Source organism: Palaemon carinicauda, chromosome 42 (assembly GCF_036898095.1).
Source record: "Palaemon carinicauda isolate YSFRI2023 chromosome 42, ASM3689809v2, whole genome shotgun sequence".
In the NCBI taxonomy this organism is placed as follows: Eukaryota; Metazoa; Arthropoda; class Malacostraca; order Decapoda; family Palaemonidae; genus Palaemon; species Palaemon carinicauda.
The window spans coordinates 21,646,198-21,662,872 of NC_090766.1; the positions used below are offsets into that span (position 1 = coordinate 21,646,198).

The 16,675-nt window shown below is 34.0% G+C and overlaps 1 long non-coding RNA gene across 1 annotated transcript in view; it reads right to left on the reverse strand.

Annotated features, from left to right (window-relative positions):
- The window catches only part of LOC137632838 (uncharacterized), a 484,672-nt gene extending 484,275 nt beyond the window's left edge, over positions 1–397 (reverse strand). The window contains exon 1 of the long non-coding RNA XR_011042130.1: positions 228–397. This is a non-coding gene — a long non-coding RNA (uncharacterized lncRNA). The remainder of the gene's footprint in view (positions 1–227) is intronic.
- Between the last annotated feature and the right edge of the window lie 16,278 nt (positions 398–16,675).

Sequence of the window (16,675 nt, forward strand, 5' to 3'; positions counted from 1 at the left end):
TATGCTACATACGTTTTTGGGTCTCCAAAAAAGAAAAAAAAAAATAGTTTTTCCAGATTTCCCTATATTTATTATATACAACAATTGCAACAACGCTAAAGATCATAAATACATAAAATATGAGAAATAGCCATGAAAATATATGCTGGAAACTAATATTCTTGAGAACATGCCCTACCAGTAAATTTTATCCCTATAGACTAAAACCAATCATGAATCTTACATACCTTTGCATAGCTGACAGGGCACGACTAAGCAATGCATTATGCGAGTCTCTGTACCTCACACAAAAAACGGTCTACGGTATATAACAGTATTTAAAGCTGCATTTTGAATAATTTGTCCGATTAAAGAGAAATTTCACAAATTAAATACCACTACGCGGATAATCAACGATATTGAACACGAGCTTGGTGTGTAATAATTTACCTTAACCTGCCACATGCCAGAAGGAGGTAAACAAAATACTTTGGTGGTGTTTCTTATTCATCAATCGATTATTACATATTAATATGAAGAGAGAGAGAGAGAGAGAGAGAGAGAGAGAGAGAGAGAGAGAGAGAGAGAGAGAGAGGAGAGAGAGAGAGAGAGAGAGAGAGAGAGAGAGAGAGAGAGAGAGAGAGAGAGAGAGAGAGAGAGAGAGAGAGAGAGATTAGTAAGGTATGAGCGACCATCCAGAAAATTTCTACCTAAACATCACTCGTCTATTGCATTACTCGTACTTCATTAATTAGCCTAATAATTAAGTTTTAGCACTACAATGGACTAAGTCTCATATGGAATACTTGCCGTTTTTTTAGCTATATAAGCCGCGTAACTGAGAAGCAATATGAGTTTAGTAACATTCGAATCAAGGATTGAAGGTGTCAAGCTGCCAACTTGTAGTAGGTGTTAGTAGTATTACCAGATATGAAGATTTATCCCTAGATTTGGGAATTTGGGTGCCTGATGGGGATATTCTGTACAAATATCTACGAAAAAGAAACAAAAATGAGTAAACCTTTAAATTGTCGCAATTAGCTTGCTTGCGCTTAAATGAATTATAGTGAGTAATTTCTATATTAGTAAAGCCTACAGGATTAGAAGAAAATATATTTGTGGAAATGGGGATTTTTGTGTTGTTTGGGGGATTTTTTAGACTAACTCATCTGGCAACACTGAAAGTCTACGATGGCCTTCCAAGTCCCTTTTATTTTTGTGTCGTGTTTTAGGTGTTTAAATCACGGGTCTTTAATAACGTGACCCTGTGCTCCGTTTATAATTGAAGGTATGGTAGTATGCATATTTTATCTTTAGTTTTTAAGTTCAGAATCATTGTTTAACAAGTGGCCATCTGGTTGTTGATGCAATGTGATCACTCATGAACCTAAACTGGAAGCATTATTTAACTTGTTTAAATATACCATTGTACTGTAAGGGGATACTTTATACTCGATGAGTACGAATAATTTAGTCTTAATCAGTTTAAGTCAGTTTTTGAGCCTAGGGACATTCAATGAGTAAGGACACTATGTCCTATGTTGGGTTAGGGGAGAACATAATGTTTCACTATCCACTACACAGTGATGGTGCTCAAGTAAAGATTTACCAATAGCAAAAATAGGTGCATTTTATTTGTTTATTGATGTATTGACTTAACTCCGTTGTAGATCATAAGATCATATTTAATAATCTCTCTTTGCTGCAGGCATCTGTACTACTATTTCTAAATGCAAACCTTTTATTAGTTTTTGGTATTATTTTACTTATTTAGTTGTTAAAGATGTAACATTTCCCGTCATGCATCTAAACTGATATTTAGTTAACTGTTTCCAGATATTTGTCTATGCTATAATAAAATGGTCTCAAGTGAAGTTTTGAATGTTAGATAGTTACAATTGATACACTGCTGATTGTGGATAGTGAAGAATATTGCAGAGACATAGGAAAGATTTTTTAATTAATCATCAGAGGAGAATTTTGTGGTTCAAAGTAGGGATGTTAGGGAAAATGGGAACCTTGAAGATGAGCAAGGAATTCAAAAGACTGTTTTAAGTATTTGAGAGTAAATGCTTCTGTTGATAGTAGGATGAGTGAAGTATTGTCTAAAATTGGTTGAAGTAAAGAGAAAAGCCGAATGCTTTGGTCAAAGATTGGGGAAAAACTTAGAGTATTTATAAAATCCAATGTTTGAATTTAAGACAGGGATGTTGAGCCATCTTCACAGTGGAATTGAAGTTTGGATGTTGAATGCGATTGAACGGAAATGGCAGTTACAGAGAGGATTGTTACCATCGTCAGAAGGTTACATTTTAATAGGCATATATATATTTACATTGTTTGTTTGTTTGTGATTTGCATACATCAAAAACTATTTGACCGAATCTCATGAAATTTAATGGGGTGATTGACCATAATCCAAGGACAATTTGATTAGATTTTGGGAATGATTGGGTCAAAGGTCATGGTCAAGGTAACATAAAGGTAAAAAAGTCCTATTGTTATAAGGTGGTCAGTTTTTATCCTATTTGCATGAAACCAGTGCCAAAATGTGTACAGTATAATTAAATTGCAGATCTTGTGATATGCTATACAATGAACGTCAAGGTCACACAAATGTCAAAAACATATTTTATGCTATATCGTGGTCAAATTTCATGGAATTTTGGTGGGATGATTGGCTGTGATCCAAGGACAATTTTCTTAGAATTTGGGAATTATTAGGTCAAAGGGCAAGGTCACGAAAAGGCAAAAAATTAATTTTTGTTATATTGTGGTTAGTTTTTATTCAATTTTCATAAAACTAGTGCAAATATGTGCATAATTCAATTACGTATCTTGTGATATACAACATGATCAAGGTCAAGGTCTCAAAAAGGTCAAAAATATATTTTTTACTGATTCATGGTTGAATCTCATTAAATTTGGTTGGATGATTGGCCACAATCCAAGGTCAATCTGATTACATTTTGGTCGTAATGGGGTCAAAGGTCAAGGTAAATAAAAAATTAAAACCTTCTTTTTGCTGCATCGGGGTAATTTTTTATCCGATTTGCATGATACTAGTGCAAAAATGGACATAATTCAAAGGTATGCAATCCACTGAGTGCCCATTCTAGTTTTGCATATTATATGCAACATTTAAATGATGGAAAGGGTTAAAAATATGTAGAATAAGGGCAAAATGGCTGTCGTAAGTGACATGATAGATCAGAGTTATTTTTGCATTTTATTGTGGGGATTATGTAAGATAATAGGTCGTTAAATAAGTGTTACAGTAAGAAATGTTATAAGGAAGGAGCATTTGATAAGAAAGGAATAAATAGACGGCTTGAATAAACAGTTGTAAAAGAAGATTTTTGATACCAGGGTTGTGGTGGCTCATGTGGTAATGTCCTCGACTGGTGAACGCCAGACTGGGGTCCGAGTCCCGCTAAGACTCGTTAGTTTGTTTAGTCACTGGAACCTCAACATTCGTGTGAGCTAAGGATGGGGGGGGGGGGAGGGGATGTGTTTAGGGGAGTATATAGACCTATCTGCTGAGTCATCAGCAGCCATTGCCTGGTCCTCTGTGGTCCTAGCTTGGGTGGAGAGGGGCCTTGGGTGCTGATCGTATGTATATATGGTCAGTCTCTAGGGCACTGTTCTATTGATAGGGCAATGTCACTGCCTCTTGCCCCTGCTATTCATGAGCGACCTTTAAAACCTTTAATGAAGCAAGCGTTCACTAAAAATAGAGGTGAAATATGTCTTATGTGTAAGGGGTTCAAGTTACTCCTGTGGAGAATTGATTTTTTTTTTTTTGCAAGGGGGATACATTCACGATTCTGCAGTTCAATTATAAATGTTTCAGTGGTTTTCATCATCTTTCCCTGTTAATAGAAGCGGTTAAGAATTTTTAAAAGATTCTATTGTACATGCAGCAGCCAGCAGCAATAACAAATGTCCCCGTTTCTAGTCCACTGAAGGACAAAGGCCTCAGACATATCAATTCATCTCTGGGATTTGGTTAGTTTTCATCCCTACGCTGGCCAATGCGTATTGGTGATAGTGGGAAATTTTCGTCTGATTGCTCACAGCTAACCAACCTAGTATGGATGGCCATGACTAAGTACAGCTTTAATGATCATGACAAGACTCAAATCCTTTCACCACAAAAAAATATCCCCACTCAGAAATGGATTGTAAATGCATGTGTATCTATAAATACACTTGTTCAAATATAAAAAGACAACCTGGAGAGAGAGAGAGAGAGAGAGAGAGAGAGAGAGAGAGAGAGAGAGAGAGAGAGAGAGAGAGAGAGAGAGAGATGCAGTCCCTGACGTCATTACTTTTTAATCATGTTTCAATTTTATTATTCATCCTTGTAAAATTTTAAGCTGAATCCAGACTCGTGTCGTTGAAATGCTTATAAAATGCCTTTTGACATTTTAAGAAAGACTTTTTTAAAGCGAATTTCTATTTTTATTTTGTTAATCAAGTTTTGATGTTTTTTTTTTTTTTTTTGGGGGGGGAGGGGGGCTCATCTCAGGTTTTGGTGACTGACAGATCCTTTTTACAAGTTGGGAAAAAACGTTCTGTTGGTTCCCACGTTAGAACAAGAGTAAATTTTGTATTTGGAACATATACGTCAATTCACTATTTTCTTACGTTAATTCATTATTTTTTACGTTCATTCATATTTTTTATGTTAATTCATATTTTTTATGTTAATGCATTATTTTCTTGCGTTAATTAATGATTCTCTTAGGTTAATTCATTATTTTTTTTTTTACATTAATTCATTATTTTCTTACCTCAATTCATTATTTTCTTGAATAATATTTATTTTATTGCGTGTGTATGTAGGAGGCGTTATAAATTTTCTCTTAATGTATATTGTGAATAAATGTTCTTTTGGTTATATTTTTATTCACAGTTAGATATATAATTGGTTAATATAATTTTGCTCTTAGTAGTGATTAGCACATGTAAGGATATTTATTTATTTTTTATTAATAGTGGCCAATTATTTGAAGCCATGAAAACCATGAGAAAACGTGGTAAAAGTAAAAATGCAGATTGTGGGAAGGAGATGAACAAACAGCTGTTATATTGCTAGTCATAATACTGCTAGCAATTTTGTCGGAGTATTAGCTGCAATAGAGCAATTACGAAAGCAATAAACTTGATTATAATGCAAGCAATGACCTTCACTCGTCATCAGTGCACCTCTAATAGTGAGTGAACTTTTGGTATTATTATTATTATTATTATTATTATTATTATTATTATTATTATTATTTGGTATTATTATTATTATTGTTATTATTATTATTATTATTATTATTATTATTATTATTATCACCAGCTGAGCTAGAACCCTACTTGGAGAATCAGGATACTATAAACCTAAGGGCTCCAACAGGGGAAAATAGCCAAGTGAGGAAAGGAAACAAATAGAATAGTGTCCCTGAGAGTACCTTCAAGCGAGAGACCTCTCTTTTTTATAGCCCCATCGGCCCCTAGATGCATCCACTTTTTAGCCTTATTCTTTACTTTCCAATCTCTCTGGCTTGTACGTCTAATTGCAGCAGGGTGTGGGGGAATTTCCCCAGTTGAAGATAAATGCAATTGTAATCATTAATATGATAATAGATACTTGATTGATTGATGAATCTAGTCAATCGATTGCAATCTATCTATGGCTAAATCAATGGTAACGTCTCTTCCTGGTGATTGCCAGGCTGGGGTTCGAGTCCCGCTCAAACTCGTTAGTTCCTTTAGTATCTGCAACCTCACTATCCTTGTGAGGTAAGGGTGAGGGGTTTGGGGTAGCCTATAGGTCTACCTGCTGAATCATCAGCAGCCATTGCCTGGCCCTCCCTGGTCTTAGCTTGGGTGGAGAGGGGCCTTGGTCGCTGAATAATGTCACTGTCCCTTGCCTTTGCCATTCATGGGTAGCCTTTAACCTTTAAAAATTGTAATATAGTGGAACCTGATCGCTGATTAACCTACCTGGCCCCAACGCTGGGTCTTAGGATCCATATTCCATTGAATTTAAATCCTTATCAAGATGATTTAATAAAAGTCTTATTTGAATGATGATGTGGGTGATTTTTTTTTTTTTTTTTTTTTTTTTTTTTTTGTGGGGGGCGTTTGTGCCTTCATCAGTAATCGAGTTAGTCAGTAATTTCATTTCTTCTATCCATTTTATTTATTTTATCATTCTCATTTCCATATTGATATGTTGTTCTTTTTTTAGATGAATTTCTCATTATCTTTAGCACATGAAAGCATACTATTCTGAAAAGTGATGATAATAATGATAATAATATTAATGAAAAGATATTTCTTCTATTTTATGATATTTATTTGTTTACTCACTGGTATTTTCTTATTAGATAATTAATGCACATTAATTATGATATTTTTAATGGTAACAATAAGGATGATCATCATCTCTTTATTACAAAAGAAATCAGTTCCTTAGATTAAGTGAAAGTGTTTCAAAGCAAACTAAAGGACTGCATGTGCTTTCAAGGATTTCTCGTAAGGCAATTTAATTGCATTATTCGTAGTAATATTTATCTTCGATCCGATACTGATTCCGTGCTTCTAATATTACGAGAATTGAGAAAGAATGAATGAATGATAATGATAATTTCAACTTTAGCTTCTGGTTATGAAATATTGCAGCTCGCATCAGTTCGCTTACGTTTATGCCAAGCTTAGGGACTTTGCGATGCACTTTCCCACTTTTTTAATCTGGCAAGATTTTGAGAAATTATCGGTTATTCAATACTAAAGATTTTATTATTATTATTATTGTTATTATTATTATTGTTGTTATTATTATTATTATTATTATTATTATTATTATTATGTAGTTCGTGTTAGCAAACAAAATGAGTGATAGTTTTATTATTATTATTATTATTATTGTTGTTGTTGTTGTTGTTGTTGTCGTTGTTGTTGTTATTACTGCTATTATTATTATCGTCATCATCATCTCGTGTTAACAAGCAAAATAGATATTCATTTTATGATTTACCTCGTCCTCCTCTCTCGCAATTTCGCCATAAATTTTAAGGTCGAACATTAGATTGTGAAATCATGCAAAATGAACCTTAGCGACGCGCGGTGCATATTTCAGCATAATGTGATGCGAGCTTTAATGATTTTAGATAATGCTTTTAATATAAACAAAGGGTCGGGTATTAGGAGAAGCGAGTCGAGTGGAATATTTCAATAATTATGTTAAGATTAGCTGATTTGTTTTCGTTCTGTTTGGCACTTTTTATTTGTTATTTTTATGTTTTTTATGTTGAAGGGTAAGAAGAGGGGTTTTTTCCAGATGCAAAATTGAAGGGTAATAATTATTTTTATTGGGTTTAATGGCTTTATTTAACATTTCCCCCCCTTTATGGTGTGCGTATAACCTTGTAATATAAGTTTGATTGATTGATTGATTTAACGTTTTCTGGCATCCTGACATCTATGGTCATTGACGCCGATTTTAACGTAAGATGAGATTGAAGGGTAGTAATACCCTTCAATTTGTAACGTGAGATCAAATTGAAGGGTGTTAATACCCTTCAATTTGTAACGTGAGATCAAATTGAAGGGTGTTAATACCCTTCAATTTGTAACGTGAGATCAAATTGAAGGGTGTTAATACCCTTCAATTTGTAACGTGAGATCAAATTGAAGGGTGTTAATACCCTTCAATTTGTAACGTAAGATCAAATTGAAGGGTGTTAATGCCCTTCAATTTGTAACGTGAGATCAAATTGAAGGGTGTTAATACCCTTCAATTTGTAACGTGAGATCAAATTGAAGGGTGTTAATACCCTTCAATTTGTAACGTAAGATCAAATTGAAGGGTGTTAATGCCCTTCAATTTGTAACGTAAGATCAAATTGAAGGGTGTTAATACCCTTCAATTTGTAACGTAAGATCAAATTGAAGGGTATTAATACCGTTCTATTAGTAACGTAAGATCAAATTGAAGGGTGTTAATACCCTTCAATTTGTAACGTAAGATCAAATTGAAGGGTGTTAATACCCTTCAATTTGTAACGTAAGATCAAATTGAAGGGTATTAATACCGTTCTATTAGTAACGTAAGATCAAATTGAAGGGTGTTAATACCCTTCAATTTGTAACGTAAGATCAAATTGAAGGGTATTAATACCGTTCTATTAGTAACGTAAGATCAAATTGAAGGGTGTTAATACCCTTCAATTTGTAACGTAAGATCAAATTGAAGGGGTGTTAATACCCTTCAATTTGTAACGTAAGATCAAATTGAAGGGTATTAATACCGTTCTATTAGTAACGTAAGATCAAATTGAAGGGTGTTAATACCCTTCAATTTGTAACGTAAGATCAAATTGAAGGGTGTTAATACCCTTCAATTTGTAACGTAAGATCAAATTGAAGGGTATTAATACCGTTCAATTAGTAACGTAAGATCAAATTGAAGGGTGTTAATACCCTTCAATTTGTAACGTAAGATCAAATTGAAGGGTGTTAATACCCTTCAATTTGTAACGTAAGATCAAATTGAAGGGTATTAATACCGTTCAATTAGTAACGTAAGATCAAATTGAAGGGTATTAATACCGTTCAATTAGTAACGTAAGATCAAATTGAAGGGTATTAATACCCTTCAATTTGTAACGTAAGATCAAATTGAAGGGTATTAATACCCTTCAATTTGTAACGTAAGATCAAATTGAAGGGTGTTAATACCCTTCAATTTGTAACGTAAGATCAAATTGAAGGGTGTTAATACCCTTCAATTTGTAACGTAAGATCAAATTGAAGGGTGTTAATACCCTTCAATTTGTAACGTAAGATCAAATTGAAGGGTGTTAATACCCTTCAATTTGTAACGTAAGATCAAATTGAAGGGTGTTAATACCCTTCAATTTGTAACGTAAGATCAAATTGAAGGGTGTTAATACCCTTCAATTTGTAACGTAAGATCAAATTGAAGGGTGTTAATACTCTTCAATTTGTAACGTGAGATCAAATTGAAGGGTGTTAATGCCCTTCAATTTGTAACGTGAGATCAAATTGAAGGGTGTTAATACCCTTCAATTTGTAACGTAAGATCAAATTGAAGGGTGTTAATACCCTTCAATTTGTAACGTAAGATCAAATTGAAGGGTGTTAATACCCTTCAATTTGTAACGTAAGATCAAATTGAAGGGTGTTAATACTCTTCAATTTGTAACGTGAGATCAAATTGAAGGGTGTTAATGCCCTTCAATTTGTAACGTGAGATCAAATTGAAGGGTGTTAATACCCTTCAATTTGTAACGTAAGATCAAATTGAAGGGTAATAAGAATACTTGATTTCAGAGAAAAAAATGAAAGGATAATTAATATTATTGGGTAATGGCTTTAACAAACGTTTCTTTTCTCCGTGGTATGTGCATAACTGTGTAACTCAAGTATGAAAATCGCGAGGGGTAAATGAACTCTTGGAAGGAGTAGAAAGGTAGTAACTAAGTTAATGCAATTGGAGAAGCTGCAAAATGCACTTACATACAAACGAAGATGGTGGGTATGAGAAATCTGAATATTCTGGTTACAACAGAAGGTAAATGACCTGTTAGAACAGTAGGTAAACAAGAGACTTTATTAGTGGAAATTGAAATTGATTAAGAAATTTAGGAAATATTCTGGTTAGCTAAATATATCTTATGTTATTTATTGAAAAATATATCCATAATTTCAACAGTATTTATATTATTTGTGCTTTTAGAGATAAATGTTTGTTACAAAAGGGAAGTTTGCAGTTTGATATCAGATCTTCAGGATGCATTTACTAAAGTTATTATTATTATTATTATTATTATTATTATTATTATTATTATTATTATTATTATTATTATTATTATTAGCTAACTAGAATCTTGCTTTTCCAACTAGGTTTGTAGCTTAGCAAGTAATAATAATAATAATAATAATAATAATAATAATAATAATAATAATAATAATAATAATAATAATAATAATAATAATAGTGATAATTATAATAAAAGCAGAATGCTGTAAGCCCAATGAGGGCTCCAGTGGGGAAAATAGCCCAGTAAGGAAAGGAAATAGATAAGCTATATAAGAACTAATGAAACAATTAAAATAAAAAAAGATAAAAACAGTAGCAGCATTAGAATAGTTCTTTCATATATAAACCATAAAAACTTGAAGATAAAACTGTATTAGATTTTGTTTGAAATGGATCAGAAACCTTGACAATGGCAAAGGTTACTTTTAGAAGTTAAAGTTCTTTGGAAAGTGAGGTGAACATAGAGGTAGCAGCAGAGACAAACATTTATCAAAATGGTCGAGATATGGAAAAAGAAAAATGCTTCAGGGAAATGCATTCTAATTTTATAGTTATAAATATGACTGATAGACGCATAAGAAATTAAAAAAAAAAGTACAGAGTTTTTTAGCCAAAGTGTAGTGAACGGAATAAAAGTTATTGAAATAATACTGAATAATAAATGATAATAATAATAATATTAAAAAGGAATTTTTTTATCTTTGCACCAAAGCTTAGAAAATGGAATAAGACCTTTTGAAATAATAAAGATGGGAAATTTAGATAGTAAGGAAGAGCAAGAAACTTGATGATAATGGCATTGAAGATGAGACGTAGGAGAAAAATATAGAGTTTTTTAGCCAAAGTGTAGTGATTAGAATAAAAAAAAAAATGGATAAAAACGGGAAGTTCAGATGATAAGGAAGAGCAAGAAACTTGATGATAATGACATGGAAGATAAAACGTAGGCGAAAGAGGACATTGGCAAGTTCGATATAAACTGGTATAAAAATGATGTACTGGACATCAGTGTATATATTTGGAAACATTCACTGTTGTTTAATTTAATCTTGATGAAAGGTAGGCTATATCAGGAAAGAATTGCATTGTAAACAATCGCCATTATTTTTCTATAACCTGCGAGCCATTATGTTTGTCGTTTCTTTTTAGTGTAGTTCATTTGTTCAATATAAAAGAATTGCCAACGCATCATGTTGAATGGGATATTTAGAGGAGTTTATTGACTCAAAAAGAGAGACGTATGGCATTGGATGTATGTGATGGCAGTTTCAGATTAGAAAATTGAGAGAGAGAGAGAGAGAGAGAGAGAGAGAGAGAGAGAGAGAGAGAGAGAGAGAGGTGGGTGTCAGACATGCATTTAATTACCTTTATGGTTTTGTTTGACCATTTCACTAATGAAATGACATTCCAGTCTGGCGAAGAATTGGGAAATTTCATTAAGGTCAATGAGATTAGTAATGTATCTGGTGATATTGATTATATTGTCTGACAGTTGTCAAACGGAACCCCGTTTGGAAATGTGAGTCTGGTGGAGAGAGAGAGAGAGAGAGAGAGAGAGAGAGAGAGAGAGAGGAGGCGGGGGTTTACGTAGGTTTATAATACAGTGAATTTCAGAGTATTTAAATGATTTGCGCATCGCCATGATCGGCAAAGCCGTACTAGTTGCGGCGCCCAAGGGCTCTAAGAGGGAAAATTAGTCCAGTGAGGAAAGGAAATATGTAAATAAATGAATGCTATTAGAAGTAATAAAAAATTATATCTTAAACACAGTAACATCAAAACAGATATTTCTTATATATACTTTAAAAGACTGTTCTGCATATAAAACATTCGTTGCAAGTTTGAACGTTTGGAAGTTCCACTGATTCAACTACCCTGTTAGGAAGATCATTCCACAACTTCGTCATGATCCTTCCTGCGTCTATAGTCCATTTCTTTTATCGAGGCAGATTTGCACCGACTCGCAGCGGTGCCCTTTTAGCTCGGAAAAGTTTCCTGATCGCTGATTGGTTAGAATTATCTCGTCCAACCAATCAGCGATCAGGAAACTTTTCCGAGCTAAAAGGGCACCGCTGCGAGTCGGTGCAAATCTGCATCACTAAAAGAAATTGACTATAGTCGGTAATACTTAACACTTCATTACTTCTCCCTGAAGTAAAACACATCATTGGAACAGTTATCACATTTATGCTAGTTGGGTTACATCTGCATTTTAGCCCTACGAGAAAAGACTTGGAAACTCGTATTCAGCTTTCAAAGAAGCGTGTTGAAAAAATGTCTCCTTTATATTTTTTTTTAAGATTGTTTAGACAAATTGCGTTTGTTGCAATGCATATTTTTGTATTTGAGAGAGAGAGAGAGAGAGAGAGAGAGAGAGAGAGAGAGAGAGAGAGAGAGAGAGTGTCTGTGTCTCTGTCATTTACTGGGTTTGGCTTTTTCGTTACTATGTTTTGGAATTATCCAGTAGATATATATATATATATATATATATATTGTCACTGTTCATTGAACGTTTCTTTCATCAAGATATTGAAGAAACCGCACCCCTTTAATTTACACCTTTCTTTATTATTATTATTATTATTATTATTATTATTATTAGTAGTAGTAGTAGTAGTAGTAGTAGTTTTAAATGGGTGAGTGTTATTTTGCTTGATGCTACACTCAGGCTCACTATTCTATCTGTATCCTTATTTCCTTTCCTCAGTTGGTTATTTTCCTTGTTGGATCCCTAGTTTTCCAACTAGGGTTGCAGCTTAGGTAATAATAATAATAATAATAATAATATTAATGATTTTTTAGTCCATTGACTCCATACACAAGAAAAATATATCGTAGCAGCTACGAGGCTTTGATTAACAAGGTCTATAGAGTAAGTTCGGCCCTGAACACGGATTATTTTCTCAAATGAAAAACTTAAGAAACAAGACATGAGTTTATTCTATAATAATCGCATCTTTTGATCCATTGACATAATTTATGCAAGCAATAACCTCTTCACAAGTTATTTTAATTGAATATATTGGCGAGCACGGACGATTTCTTCAGAGCCCAGTGCTTTGAAATTTGCTCGGATTGCCTTCGGTATGTCAACACGCCTTTCCCGTCCCATCCTTTAGCGTTGTAAGTGAGATCAAGAATGTTTAGCTTGATACTCCTTACCTTTGTGTTTCGGTGACGCAATGAACCCCTGTTGGGAAAAAGGGGGCCAAATTGACCGACGCGAAAATTTTCTTGCGTCATCTTCGTCATCTGCCCCAGAGGTTGAGGTCAGATGGCGAAAATGTTCTTGCGTCATCTTTGTCATCTGCCCCAGAGGTTGAGGCAGATGGCGAAAATGTTCTTGCGTCATCTTCGTCATCTGCCCCAGAGGTTGAGGCAGATTCAGCGTAAGGTGGGACAATAAAAAAAAAAAAACAATAAGTGTAACTAACTTTTCCCCTCTTTAGATGACATACGACCAAACCCGTTTACCCCTTTGAATTGAATATCGGGGCGATGGCACATACACCTCACCGAAAATGGCTTTGTAATGGAGCCTCGCTTATACCCTCCTGTTACTAATCGCGTTTATGCTTCATGTAATTAATTCAGCGGGCGACTATTCAGCGGTGCGGGGGGCCCATTGAAGTGGATGACTTTGGTGTTAATTGGATTGCATCGTCGGTCTCGCGTCCTGGGTGGCAGTTGTCGCAGCGTGGAAGATAAAGCGTCAGCTTCCTCACTTTAGATTGGCTAGGTATGCTATGGGTGTCATAGGCAATGGGGAGTTGTACATTGTTCAGTTATATATTGCATTCATGCTTACTCCATCATAAGGCACAATTACTACTACTACTACTACTACTACTACTACTACTAGCTTAGCTACAACCCTGGTTGGAAAAGTTGGATGTTATAAGCCCAATGGATCCAACAGGGAAAAATAGCCTAGTGAGTCCATAGATTTCCCTAAGGTTCAAGATAACCAGGTTTTCCAACTTGGGTTGCAGCTTAGCTAATAATAATAATAATAATAATAATAATAATAATAATAATAATAATAATAATAATAATAATAATAATAATAATAATAAGAGATTAGAAATGTTCCAAGATATTATTACAGTAGAAGATCGTGTTGAGATTAGTTTGAAAATAATAAAGGAGCTAAGTTAAGGTAAGCTGTCTTTCATAGTTGGAATACCAAAGGTTAATTTTCTGACATGGCTCGGCCATGTAGAGAGATTCGGGAGATGTGGATTGTGTTGAAGTTCAACCTGTTAGGACTGTGGTGGAAATATCCCTGCCTGGTGATCTTCCGTATTGGGGTTCGGGTCATGCTCAAGCTCGATAAGCTCTTGTAGTGTCTGTAACCTCACCATCCTTGTGAGCTAGGGATGGGGGGTTCGGGGAGCCTATAGGTCCACTTCTTGAGTCATGAGTAGCCATGGTCTGGCCTTCCTGGTTCTAGCGTGGGGGAGAGGGGTTTTGGTCGCTGACCATATGTATATAATGGCAGTCTCTAGGGTACTTTCCTGCTAGGGAATTATCAGTGTCCCTTGTCTTTGCCACTCATGAGTGACATTTAAAACCTTGTGTCTGTCATTCACTAGTGACCTTTGAACATTTAAAACAAAAATATAAGAATATTTTATTACTTTTGATTTTTTTTCTTTATGATGTTATTTTGCTTTGATATAATGCGAGTGTCATCGACAGAAAAAGAACTTATTTATTTATTTATTTTTTGCATAAAATTTGTTTCTTTTATTTTTCAACCTTTGATCAACATTTCAATTCTGCTTCCACGAAATCAATGATAAAAGTATTTTCTACAAAATAATTAACTTGGATTCTGTTGTTAATTCTGCTTTATCAAATATACCTTTTATTCATTTGCTCTTCTCCTTGTTTTCCATTTGGCAAATTCAAATTAACAAGTTAATGGTAGTTTTGTGTTTTAATGATAGTGAAGAGTTGAGCTTAACATGTTATTTTTTTAGCTTTATAAGTTAATGGCAGTTCTAGCTTTATAAATTAATACCAATTTTGACGTTGCAAGGTAATGAAAATTTTAGCTTTACAAATTATTAAGAGTGTTATCTTTAAAATTTAACGGCAATTAAGATTTCACAAGTTAATGAAAAATTTCTATTTTAAAGCAATGACAATTTCATCTTTAAAAGTTAAGGACAATTTCATCTTTAAAATGTAATGGGAATATGTATTTTATAGTTAATGACAATTTTGTATTATTAAGTTTATGACAATTTTGTATTATAAAATTAATGATTATTTTGTATTTCAAAGTTAATTACAATATTGTATTTTAAAGGTAAGGACAATTTTGACTTTGACGTATGTAGTTTTTCACATTTTGAATGACATTAATAGTAACTCATGTGAACTGAACTAATGGTAAAAGCAATTATTATATGAAGATTAATATCTAAAATGTTTTCTTTCAGATGAAATTAATCCGCGGGGAACTTCATCATTATAAAAGGTAAGTGAAGTTTACTTTTTTATGAATGGTTTTCTGGTTAATGACTGATTAATCTGTTTATGGTGAACTGGCGTTACAGATATTGAGGTATAAACCACTAAACATTGTTCGTTTTTGGTTATTCACGACCCGTTATTGCAATTTGATACATAATTGCAATATGATCCATTATTGCAGTTTGACCCGTTATTGCAGTTTGATACATGATTGCAATTTGATCCATTGTTGCAATTTGATCCATTTTTGCAATTTGATCCATTTCTGCCATTTGACCCATTATTGCAATTTGATACATGATTGCAGTTTGACCCGTAATTGCAATTTAACCAATGATTGTAATTTGACTAAGTGTTGCAATTTGACCAATTATTGTATTGTAATTTGATCCACCGTGACCAATTATTATTTTATCAATGATTACAATTTGACCCAGTATTGCAATTTGGCCAATTGCAATTTCTCCCATTATTGCAATTTGTCCCGTCAGTACAATTTATCCCATTATTGCAGGTTAACCCATTATTTTATATTGTCCCATTTTAGCAATTTGGCTAATTTTTTTTATTCTCTTAAAGTTAGTGGCGTTAACCCAATTGTCAACCCCCAATCTCTTATCCAACCTATCTACTGACATGAGTGTATAAGCTTAATTTCCATAGGATCAAAGATGCAGTTAGATAAATGGGTTATACTTATTGGTGTTGATACTCCACACGGTTGTACTCCCCACGATTGTACTCCACACGGTTGTACTCCACACGGTTGTACTCCCCACGATTGTATTCCACACGGTTGTACTCCACACGGTTGTACTCCACACGGTTGTACTCCCCACGGTTGTACTCCACACGGTTGTACTCCCCACGATTGTACTCACACAATTGTACTCCCACGATTGTACTCCACATGGTTCATTGTAGGCATTAGTAATCGGCCTCTATCTGCACTCTCTTTTTGGTATAATACTTTACCTCCGGCGCCTAATCATATAATTCATGAACTCACCCGAAGAGGGCCGACGTTTTAAATGCAGTACTTGTGGAAGTGTGTGTTTTTTGGCAAACCTGTAAGGCTGTGGATGGATTTTTTTTTTTTTTTTTTTTTTTTTTGCAAGCAGAAACCAAAATCATAATACATATGCATTCATGTGTTTCATTAAGTACAGTTTTCCCTTAGGTGCAAGGTAATTATTATTACTGGATTTGCACATTTCCGTTTCATGCAATATTAACACCAGCAGATTGATATACGCGTGGTTGCATAAAATTCTAGTGTTATGTTGTTCACATTACTTCCGTCAACGAATTGGAAGGAGGTTATGCTTTCGCCCTTGTTTGTGTGTTTATATTTGTGTGTGTGTGCGTTTG